General features: G+C 34.9%; 2 non-coding genes and 1 pseudogene across 2 annotated transcripts; all 3 read right to left on the reverse strand.

The window, feature by feature from the left end:
* LOC117149901 lies at positions 1-2,620 on the reverse strand (annotated as a pseudogene; the record flags this gene model as incomplete).
* A 395-nt stretch (positions 2,621-3,015) lies between these two features.
* Positions 3,016-3,194, reverse strand: LOC117149898. The gene has a single exon (XR_004460599.1). It is a non-coding gene; the product is annotated as a 5.8S ribosomal RNA (ribosomal RNA).
* Positions 3,195-3,880: 686 nt separating this feature from the next.
* On the reverse strand, positions 3,881-5,875 carry LOC117149904. The gene has a single exon (XR_004460603.1). It is a non-coding gene; the product is annotated as a small subunit ribosomal RNA (ribosomal RNA).
* Between the last annotated feature and the right edge of the window lie 6,592 nt (positions 5,876-12,467).

Raw genomic sequence — 12,467 nt, forward strand, 5'->3', positions numbered from 1 at the left:
GCCGTTGACCCGCGCTTACTTGAATTTTCTTCACTTTGACATTCAGAGCACTGGGCAGAAATCACATTGTGTCAACACCCGCTAGGGCCATCACAATGCTTGTTTTAATTAGACAGTCGGATTCCCCAAGTCCGTGCCAGTTCTGAATTGATTGTTAATTGATAATCGTTTATAATTGATAAGAACTAATTGGTTTAACCCAAATAGTATTCTTAAAAATTTTAGCAAGAAAGTTCCACAATTGGCTACGTAACTAAACTATCCGGGGAACAAGTAACTAACATAAATGCTAGAAACTCTATTTACCCAGAACGAGCACATAAACCATGTTATTGTTTCCCAATCAAGCCCGACTATCTCAATCTTCAGAGCCAATCCTTATCCCGAAGTTACGGATCTAATTTGCCGACTTCCCTTACCTACATTATTCTATCGACTAGAGACTCTTCACCTTGGAGACCAGCTGCGGATATTGGTACGGCCTGTTGAGAAGTTTGCGTGTCCCCACCATAAATTTTCAAGGTCCGAGGAGAAAATATCGACACAACAGTATATGTCATGCTCTTCTAGCCCATCTACCATATCTCTCTGCGAAAGACTTCCATGGTAGTACGGCTATAAAACAGAAAAGAAAACTCTTCCGATATCTCTCGACGGCTTCTTTATGGTCGTTCCTGTTGCCAGGATGAGCACGAGGCCCATATTTAATAACAAACGGATACTCAACAGGTTACGGAATTGGAACCGTATTCCCTTTCGTTCAAAATTATTCAAGTGTATTATATTCGCTTTGTTTATATAGTTAGGCATTTTTGTTTTACTTGAAAATTTTCGGCTTTCGCCTTGAACTTAGGACCGACTAACTCGTGATCAACCACTGTTCACACGAAACCCTTCTCCACTTCAGTCCTCCAAGGTCTCATTCGATTATTTGCTACTACCACCAAGATCTGTACCAATGGCAGCTCCATGCAGGCTTACGCCAAACACTTCTACGCATACCATTGTACCTTCCTACTCACTAAAGTTTCAAAATTTATATCACAAGTAATATAAATCATCTACTTTAGCGGTAATGTATAGGTATACAACTTAAGCGCCATCCATTTTAAGGGCTAGTTGCTTCGGCAGGTGAGTTGTTACACACTCCTTAGCGGATTTCGACTTCCATGATCACCGTCCTGCTGTTTTAAGCAACCAACGCCTTTCATGGTATCTGCATGAGTTGTTAATTTGGGCACCGTAACATTACGTTTGGTTCATCCCACAGCGCCAGTTCTGCTTACCAAAAGTGGCCCACTGGGCACATTATATCATAACCTTGAACTTCATATCAAGAAAGTTAAGGTTCTTACCCATTTAAAGTTTGAGAATAGGTTAAGATCGTTTCGACCCTAAGGCCTCTAATCATTCGCTTTACCAGATAAGATTATTTTATATAATATTAAAATGCACCAGCTATCCTGAGGGAAACTTCGGAAGGAACCAGCTACTAGATGGTTCGATTGGTCTTTCGCCCCTATACTCAATTCTGACAATCGATTTGCACGTCAGAACTGTTTCGGTCTTCCATCAGGGTTTCCCCTGACTTCAACCTGATCAAGTATAGTTCACCATCTTTCGGGTCACAGCATATATGCTCAAGGTACGTTCCAGTTAGAGGCATAAATAATATAAATATACATTATACATAACTATATAGAACGCCCCGGGATTGTGTTAATTAGCTATAAATAGCTAAAAAACTAATCCCATTATTAGTCAAGTTAATTACGCTATTAGGTTTACATCCCAATAACTTGCACATATGTTAGACTCCTTGGTCCGTGTTTCAAGACGGGTCCCGAAGGTATCCTGAATCTTTCGCATTGTTAATCATACAAGAGCATATAATAAACACAAAAATCAATGATAATTATGCCATTATATAATTCCGAAAAATTAACGCTCTGTAATAATATAAATCTATCAGCACTTTATCAAATTAATAACATTTATTCTGTGTTAAAATGCAAGCAATTTAATTGGAATAAACTATAAGTTATATTTTATGATAAATTTGGGATATGCTAATAGATTACAATGTCCTTATATGGAAAAAATGCACATTATTCTTAATAATATTATTTAAATATTACAATTTTAATGATGAATTTTCCATAACGGATATTCAGGTTCATCGGGCTTAACCTCTAAGCAGTTTCACGTACTGTTTAACTCTCTATTCAGAGTTCTTTTCAACTTTCCCTCACGGTACTTGTTTACTATCGGTCTCATGGTTATATTTAGTTTTAGATGGAGTTTACCACCCACTTAGTGCTGCACTATCAAGCAACACGACTCTTTGGAAACATCATCTAGTAATCATTAACGTTATACGGGCCTGGCACCCTCTATGGGTAAATGGCCTCATTTAAGAAGGACTTAAATCATTAATTTCTCATACTAGAATATTGACGCTCCATACACTGCATCTCACATTTGCCATATAGACAAAGTGACTTAGTGCTGAACTGTTTTCTTTTCGCTCGCCGCTACTAAGAAAATCCTTGTTAGTTTCTTTTCCTCCCCTAATTAATATGCTTAAATTCAGGGGGTAGTCCCATATGAGTTGAGGTTGTATATATAACTATTTTTTGCCATAAATTCTTTATATATAAATGATAAAACAATCAATTAAATTCGTTATAAATAGTTCCAATAGTTCTTGTAAGCAAAGTTATTTTTTATCCATTTAACGAACCAACGAAGAATAATAACAAAACCAAGATTTTTCTTTTTCCGAATCATTAATAAGAGACAATTCTAGATGAAAAATATTTCAATTTTTTATGCTAGACATTTCTCAGTATTATTTGATTGAAAAAGAAAATATTTCTCTTCGTTTTTCACATTCAAATGTGAGATAATGTTTTTCATTTCTTTTTTAATATTATGAATAAAATCATTATTTAATCCAATAATATACCATATGCTTATAAAAAATTTATAAACAACTTAATTAGCATAGTCTTACAACCCTCAACCATATGTAGTCCAAGCAGCACTATAAAATTAATTAAAGTACATAACAGCATGGACTGCGATATGCGTTCAAAATGTCGATGTTCATGTGTCCTGCAGTTCACACGATGACGCACAGTTTGCTGCGTTCTTCATCGACCCATGAGCCGAGTGATCCACCGCTTAGAGTTTTATAATTCATTTTTATATAATATCAATATTGTTTTTATTGAAAGAAATTAAAAATACACCATTTTACTGGCATATATCAATTCCTTCAATAAATTTATTTTTATACCTAAAAATAAATGTTGCGATATGTCTTAGTTTCATATAAGCATTATGTATCATAAAAATCTGGTTATGGTTTGCTATTTTGGGTGACACATACTGCAAAATTTATATAAAACATTAACCTGATGGATGACAGGTACAAACATTGTATATTTTAGGTTGTTGCATTAGCCAACGTATGCTCATAACATAGATGAACAATACATATTCGCAACGCGTGTATATTATGGTCCATATACACACACACTTATTTTGAATACCACATTCAAAATTATTTTAATTTTAATTCGACTTCTACTTTCAAATTTTGTTCAGTTTCTTCGATTTCCATTTTCGAGAATTTGTTTTTATAGGAAACGCCATTGTTGTAGTAGGTACTGCCACAAATACGCACAACAACATTAATAATGTTAAAGTCTTTTTATGAGGTTGCCAAGCCCCACATATAAAATAAAAGCCATCTTCATTTTATTTTGACTTTAACTTTTGATTCCGTGGAATCATTTTGTAATATTTTTATTTTGGTAAATTGTATTTATTTGTATTATAACAAATGTTTATTAACGATAAGGATATTATACAATAATGATCCTTCCGCAGGTTCACCTACGGAAACCTTGTTACGACTTTTACTTCCTCTAAATAATCAAGTTCGGTCAACTTTTGCGAAACAACCGTAACACGCAAGGCGTCACAGTGATCACGTCCGGAGACCTCACTAAATAATTCAATCGGTAGTAGCGACGGGCGGTGTGTACAAAGGGCAGGGACGTAATCAATGCGAGTTAATGACTCACACTTACTGGGAATTCCAAGTTCATGTGAACAGTTTCAGTTCACAATCCCAAGCATGAAAGTGGTTCAGCGGTTTACCCGGACCTCTCGGTCTAGGAAATACACGTTGATACTTTCATTGTAGCGCGCGTGCAGCCCAGGACATCTAAGGGCATCACAGACCTGTTATTGCTCAATCTCATTATTGCTAGACGCAATTTGTCCATTTAAGAAGCTAGTGTCCTTATAATGGGACAAACCAACAGGTACGGCTCCACTTACATAAACACATTCAAACACAATAAACATTTTACTGCCACCATGAATGAAGGCTACATAAGCTTCAGCACCATAATCCTGAAGATATCTATTTAATATATTTGAGTCTCGTTCGTTATCGGAATTAACCAGACAAATCACTCCACGAACTAAGAACGGCCATGCACCACCACCCATAGATTCGAGAAAGAGCTATCAATCTGTCTTACACACTTATGTTCGGACCTGGTAAGTTTTCCCGTGTTGAGTCAAATTAAGCCGCAGGCTCCACTCCTGGTGGTGCCCTTCCGTCAATTCCTTTAAGTTTCAGCTTTGCAACCATACTTCCCCCGGAGCCCAAAAGCTTTGGTTTCCCGGGAAGCGACTGAGAGAGCCATAAAAGTAGCTACACCCAATTGCTAGCTGGCATCGTTTATGGTTAGAACTAGGGCGGTATCTGATCGCCTTCGAACCTCTAACTTTCGTTCTTGATTAATGAAAACATCTTTGGCAAATGCTTTCGCTTAAGTTAGTCTTACGACGGTCCAAGAATTTCACCTCTCGCGTCGTAATACTAATGCCCCCAAACTGCTTCTATTAATCATTACCTCTTGATCTGAAAACCAATGAAAGCAGAACAGAGGTCTTATTTCATTATCCCATGCACAGAATATTCAGGCATTTGAAGCCTGCTTTAAGCACTCTAATTTGTTCAAAGTAATAGTACCGGCCCACAATAACACTCGTTTAAGAGCACTAGTGCAGGTTTTTAAATAGGAGGAACATATGAAAAAATACAAGTATTTAATCACATATAAGAACTCCACCGGTAATACGCTTACATACATAAAGGTATAGTACTAACCACAATTGTAAGTTGTACTACCCGTATGAAGCACAAGTTCAACTACGAACGTTTTAACCGCAACAACTTTAATATACGCTATTGGAGCTGGAATTACCGCGGCTGCTGGCACCAGACTTGCCCTCCAATTGGTCCTTGTTAAAGGATTTAAAGTGTACTCATTCCAATTACAGGGCCTCGGATATGAGTCCTGTATTGTTATTTTTCGTCACTACCTCCCCGAGCTGGGAGTGGGTAATTTACGCGCCTGCTGCCTTCCTTAGATGTGGTAGCCGTTTCTCAGGCTCCCTCTCCGGAATCGAACCCTGATTCCCCGTTACCCGTTGCAACCATGGTAGTCCTAGATACTACCATCAAAAGTTGATAGGGCAGACATTTGAAAGATCTGTCGTCGGTACAAGACCATACGATCTGCATGTTATCTAGAGTTCAACCAATATAACGATCTTGCGATCGCTTGGTTTTAGCCTAATAAAAGCACATGTCCCATAAGGTTCATGTTTTAATTGCATGTATTAGCTCTAGAATTACCACAGTTATCCAAGTAACTGTTAACGATCTAAGGAACCATAACTGATATAATGAGCCTTTTGCGGTTTCACTTTTAATTCGTGTGTACTTAGACATGCATGGCTTAATCTTTGAGACAAGCATATAACTACTGGCAGGATCAACCAGAATAATGTTTTTCCTTCATATTCCATTCATATATTTTGAATCGAAATAAGCAATATAATAGATATATAGATATATAGATTTTTCACTTTATATAATTCCATGATTTTTATTATATTGAATAAAATTCAATATTTCGCCTTTGGGTAAAATTTTAAATATATAAGTAAAAAAATCCATTCGATTACGGCCATTTTTATATAGCATTCGTAATCCATATTTTCATTTTTAATTTATACTTGTTTTACCAATATAACAAGAATTTCATCTAATTATTGTAATATATATATTTCTATAATTTTATCTTTTTATACATACATATTTCATTATAAAATATCATTTTATTTCCAACATACATAATTATTGTATCCACACATGTACAATTTTTGTTTAACCAATATAAATATTAAGTTAAATCATTTGCATTTTGAAGATAAATTTAAAATTTATCTCTTTTCATATATATCTCTGGTAATATATAACATAAAACCAAGCGCATATGATAATATTTCCACATTTAATATATAATTTTATATTTCTTTCATAAGAATCCATATTTGTATTATACCGTAACGATATAATAATCCAACTATACGGCAGGTAATAAATTAATATTTGCCTGCCTCCAAAAATTAACGATAATATATGGAAACGATTTGTTATTCTATATATAATAGAAACTTGACTTTTGTTTCAACGATATTATCTATAAAGCGTATATTCCTATTATCCGCGGAGCCAAGTCCCGTGTTCTATAGAACTGAGAAACAAATTTGTACGGATAATAATATACTTTATTGTATGTAACCAATATAAACATAATCCGAAATAAATATTTCGAATAATGCGGGAGGTCGGCAACCACTGCCTACCTATAGTAGTTTTTGAACCCGCTGTCCTCAAAGCGGGTATTTTCAATTCCGTTTGCCACCCAACATACGGGCTATTCTCTTATATATTAAGAGATTATAGGAACATTTCATTTTTTTTCCATTATTCATATATAATATGATTATTTTTTCCCTTATACATATAATAATTAATCATTTTCATATGTATATTATTTAATTTACTCATATTATTGCCAAAATCATATGAATACATAAGTTTTGAACAATATGAGAGGTCGGCAACCACTGCCTACCTATAGTAGTTTTTGAACCCTCTGTCGTAATTCCGGTCGTTTACACTACTATACCCTCTCACTATAATGGCTTTTCTCTATAATACTAAGAGAATGTGGGATATTTTCAGCATTTTTTCCCTTATACATATAATAATTAATCATTTTCATATGTATATTATTTAATTTACTCATATTATTGCCAAAATCATATGAATACATAAGTTTTGAACAATATGAGAGGTCGGCAACCACTGCCTACCTATAGTAGTTTTTGAACCCTCTGTCGTAATTCCGGTCGTTTACACTACTATACCCTCTCACTATAATGGCTTTTCTCTATAATACTAAGAGAATGTGGGATATTTTCAGCATTTTTTCCCTTATACATATAATAATTAATCATTTTCATATGTATATTATTTAATTTACTCATATTATTGCCAAAATCATATGAATACATAAGTTTTGAACAATATGAGAGGTCGGCAACCACTGCCTACCTATAGTAGTTTTTGAACCCTCTGTCGTAATTCCGGTCGTTTACACTACTATACCCTCTCACTATAATGGCTTTTCTCTATAATACTAAGAGAATGTGGGATATTTTCAGCATTTTTTCCCTTATACATATAATAATTAATCATTTTCATATGTATATTATTTAATTTACTCATATTATTGCCAAAATCATATGAATACATAAGTTTTGAACAATATGAGAGGTCGGCAACCACTGCCTACCTATAGTAGTTTTTGAACCCTCTGTCGTAATTCCGGTCGTTTACACTACTATACCCTCTCACTATAATGGCTTTTCTCTATAATACTAAGAGAATGTGGGATATTTTCAGCATTTTTTCCCTTATACATATAATAATTAATCATTTTCATATGTATATTATTTAATTTACTCATATTATTGCCAAAATCATATGAATACATAAGTTTTGAACAATATGAGAGGTCGGCAACCACTGCCTACCTATAGTAGTTTTTGAACCCTCTGTCGTAATTCCGGTCGTTTACACTACTATACCCTCTCACTATAATGGCTTTTCTCTATAATACTAAGAGAATGTGGGAATATTTCAGCATTTTTTCCCCTATACATATAATAATTAATAATTTTCATATGTATATTATTTAATTTACTCATATAATTGCCAAAATCATATGAATACATAAGTTTTGAACAATATGAGAGGTCGGCAACCACTGCCTACCTATAGTAGTTTTTGAACCCTCTGTCGTAATTCCGGTCGTTTACACTACTATACCCTCTCACTATAATGGCTTTTCTCTATAATACTAAGAGAATGTGGGAATATTTCAGCATTTTTTCCCCTATACATATAATAATTAATAATTTTCATATGTATATTATTTAATTTACTCATATAATTGCCAAAATCATATGAATACATAAGTTTTGAACAATATGAGAGGTCGGCAACCACTGCCTACCTATAGTAGTTTTTGAACCCTCTGTCGTAATTCCGGTCGTTTACACTACTATACCCTCTCACTATAATGGCTTTTCTCTATAATACTAAGAGAATGTGGGATATTTTCAGCATTTTTTCCCTTATACATATAATAATTAATAATTTTCATATGTATATTATTTAATTTACTCATATAATTGCCAAAATCATATAAATACATAAGTTTTGAACAATATCAGAGGTCAGCAACGGTCTTTCCTCTATAATACTAAGATAATATGGGAATATTTTCAGCATTTTTTCCCTTATACATTTATACATATAATAATTAATCATTTTCATATGTATATTATTTAATTTACTCATATTATTGCCAAAATCATATAAATACATAAGTTTTGAACAATATCAGAGGTCAGCAACGGTCTTTCCTCTATAATACTAAGATAATGTGGGAATATTTCATCATTTTTTCCTTTATACATTTATACATATAATATTTAATCATTTTATATGTATATTATTTAATTTACTCATATAATTGCCAAAATCATATAAATACATAAGTTTTGAACAATATCAGAGGTCGGCAACGGTCTTTCCTCTATAATACTAAGATAATATGGGAATATTTCAGCATTTTTTCCCTTATACATATAATAATTAATCATTTTCATATGTATATTATTTAATTTACTCGTATAATTGCCAAAATCCTATGAAGACATAAGAGAATACAATATGAGAGGTCGGCGCAACCATAATATAGTAGTTGATGACGAGGTGTTTGGCAACTTGATACAATTCTTTAAAAAGTCTTTATATTAATTATATGATAGGGACAATATCATATGCGTCACTAAATTGATGACGAGGTGTTTGGCAACGTGACACAAATCATTAAAGTCTTTATATTAATTATATGATAGAGACAATATCATATGCGTCACTAAATTGATGACGAGGTATTTGGCAACTTGATAGAATTCTTTAAAGTCTTTATATCAAAAATTATATGATAGGGACAATATCATATGCGTCACTAAATTGATGACGAGGTGTTTGGCAACTTGACACAATTCATTAAAGTCTTTATATTAATTATATGATAGAGACAATATCATATGCGTCACTAAATTGATGACGAGGTATTTGGCAACTTGATATAATTCTTTAAAGTCTTTATATCAAATATTATATGATAGGGACAATATCATATGCGTCACTAAATTGATGACGAGGTGTTTGGCAACTTGACACAATTCATTAAAGTCTTTATATTAATTATATGATAGGGACAATATCATATGCGTCACTAAATTGATGACGAGGTATTTGGCAACTTGATACAATTCTTTAAAGTTTTTATATCAAAAATTATATGATAGGGACAATATCATATGCGTCACTAAATTGATGACGAGGTGTTTGGCAACTTGACACAATTCATTAAAGTCTTTATATTAATTATATGATAGGGACAATATCATATGCGTCACTAAATTGATGACGAGGTATTTGGCAACTTGATACAATTCTTTAAAGTTTTTATATCAAAAATTATATGATAGGGACAATATCATATGCGTCACTAAATTGATGACGAGGTGTTTGGCAACTTGACACAATTCATTAAAGTCTTTATATTAATTATATGATAGAGACAATATCATATGCGTCACTAAATTGATGACGAGGTATTTGGCAACTTGATATAATTCTTTAAAGTCTTTATATCAAAAATTATATGATAGGGACAATATCATATGCGTCACTAAATTGATGACGAGGTGTTTGGCAACTTGACACAATTCATTAAAGTCTTTATATTAATTATATGATAGGGACAATATCATATGCGTCACTAAATTGATGACGAGGTATTTGGCAACTTGATACAATTCTTTAAAGTTTTTATATCAAAAATTATATGATAGGGACAATATCATATGCGTCACTAAATTGATGACGAGGTGTTTGGCAACTTGACACAATTCATTAAAGTCTTTATATTAATTATATGATAGGGACAATATCATATGCGTCACTAAATTGATGACGAGGTATTTGGCAACGTGATAGAATTCTTTAAAGTCTTTATATCAAAAATTATATGATAGGGACAATATCATATGCGTCACTAAATTGATGACGAGGTGTTTGTTTGGCTACAGGAAAAATCATTTATTTATCGAATCATCAAGCAAAGGATAAGCTTCAGTGGATCGCAGTATGGCAGCTGCTCAACCACTTACAACACCTTGCCTGTTACAAAAGTCGTTTACAATTGATTCTAGGCTTTGTCATTGTATTAAATAATGCTTTTATATGTAACTAGCGCGGCATCAGGTGATCGAAGATCCTCCTAATTTACTATGTTACAAATTACATTGGCATCACATCCATTGTCGTTTATAAAATAAATTATAAACTTTAAATGGTTTAGAAGCCATACAATGCAAATTGCCCCTTATTTATCATTGCAGTCCAGCACGGATACGACCTTAGAGGCGTTCAGGCATAATCCAACGGACGTAGCGTCATACCACTGTTCGCTCGAACAAGTATTGTGCCATTGGTCCGTACCTGCGGTTCCTCTCGTACTACGCAGGAATGCTGTCGCAACAACGTTTTGTCATTAGTAGGGTAAAACTAACCTGTCTCACGACGGTCTAAACCCAGCTCACGTTCCCTTGCATGGGTGAACAATCCAACGCTTGGTGAATTTTGCTTCACAATGATAGGAAGAGCCGACATCGAAGGATCAAAAAGCGACGTCGCTATGAACGCTTGGCCGCCACAAGCCAGTTATCCCTATGGTAACTTTTCTGACACCTCTTGTTAAAAACTCTTTAAACCAAAAGGATCGATAGGCCGAGCTTTTGCTGTCCCTGTGTGTACTGAACACCGAGATCAAGTCAGCATTTGCCCTTTTGCTCTATGTGTGGTTTCTGTCCGCACTGAGCTGGCCTTGGGACACCTCCGTTATTATTTGAGAGATGTACCGCCCCAGTCAAACTCCCTACCTGGCAATGTCCTTGAATTGGATCATACCTGAGTAATTGGAGTTATACCAAATTTTCAAATCAAAAATACATAAATGCATCGTTTTATTAAAGAATTTGTTTGCGATTATATAACAAACTCGTGATACTTTGATCAAGAAGCTTGCATCAAAACCCAATACCATAAGATATAATAAATATATCCGTATAATGGCTAGGAAATGATACACGTTCCATTTAATCAAGTAAGTAAGGAAACAATAAGAGTAGTGGTATTTCATTGACGATACCAAACCGAGGTCTAATATCTCCCACTTATTCTACACCTCTTATGTCTCCTTACACTGCCAGATTAGAGTCAAGCTCAAAAGGGTCTTCTTTCCCCGCTAATTATTCCAAGCCCGTTCCCTTGGCTGTGGTTTCGCTAGATAGTAGATAGGGACAACGACGACTTTTCAGATCTCTCCGAACTTGTTTTACGTGGCGTGTTCCACACTGAAGGGATTACAACCACGACACCCTGAACACCCACAAGTGGTGCATGTATCAACATGGTGTATGTGTCTGGATACGCCAGACAAGCGTCCCGGACTAGAAGCTATAGCTATGTACATAGCGACCACCCCGGTAGCAATTCGAGTACTTGCTTGCCGGGCAAGCACTCCCCCTTGCTGAGGAGCGAGATCTACCTAAAATCTCTACTGATCTCTGGGTCACAGCACCCGAGTTTTGCGCAACTAGCACCGTAACTCAAACGTCGAACACGAAGGCTCTACCCGCGATATGGGTACCAACCACAGCCACCACGATACTCCCACCAGGGGGCCTACCTCAATGTGCAGTCTTGGATAGCTGCACAACCCGTGGTACCGAAAGAGAGGCTCGGTGGGCCTCCTCCTTTTGCTCCGACAAGCAGGGTTAGAGGGACCTATGGCTATATTAGTCGCCTCTTACGACAAGCAATAGCGGACTGTGGAAGTATTCTCGCCCGCTAACCACACGGCGAAGTTGTTGGGCTAAAC

The sequence above is a fragment of the Drosophila mauritiana genome, unplaced genomic scaffold, assembly GCF_004382145.1.
Source record: "Drosophila mauritiana strain mau12 unplaced genomic scaffold, ASM438214v1 U_52, whole genome shotgun sequence".
Classification (NCBI taxonomy): domain Eukaryota; kingdom Metazoa; phylum Arthropoda; class Insecta; order Diptera; family Drosophilidae; genus Drosophila; species Drosophila mauritiana.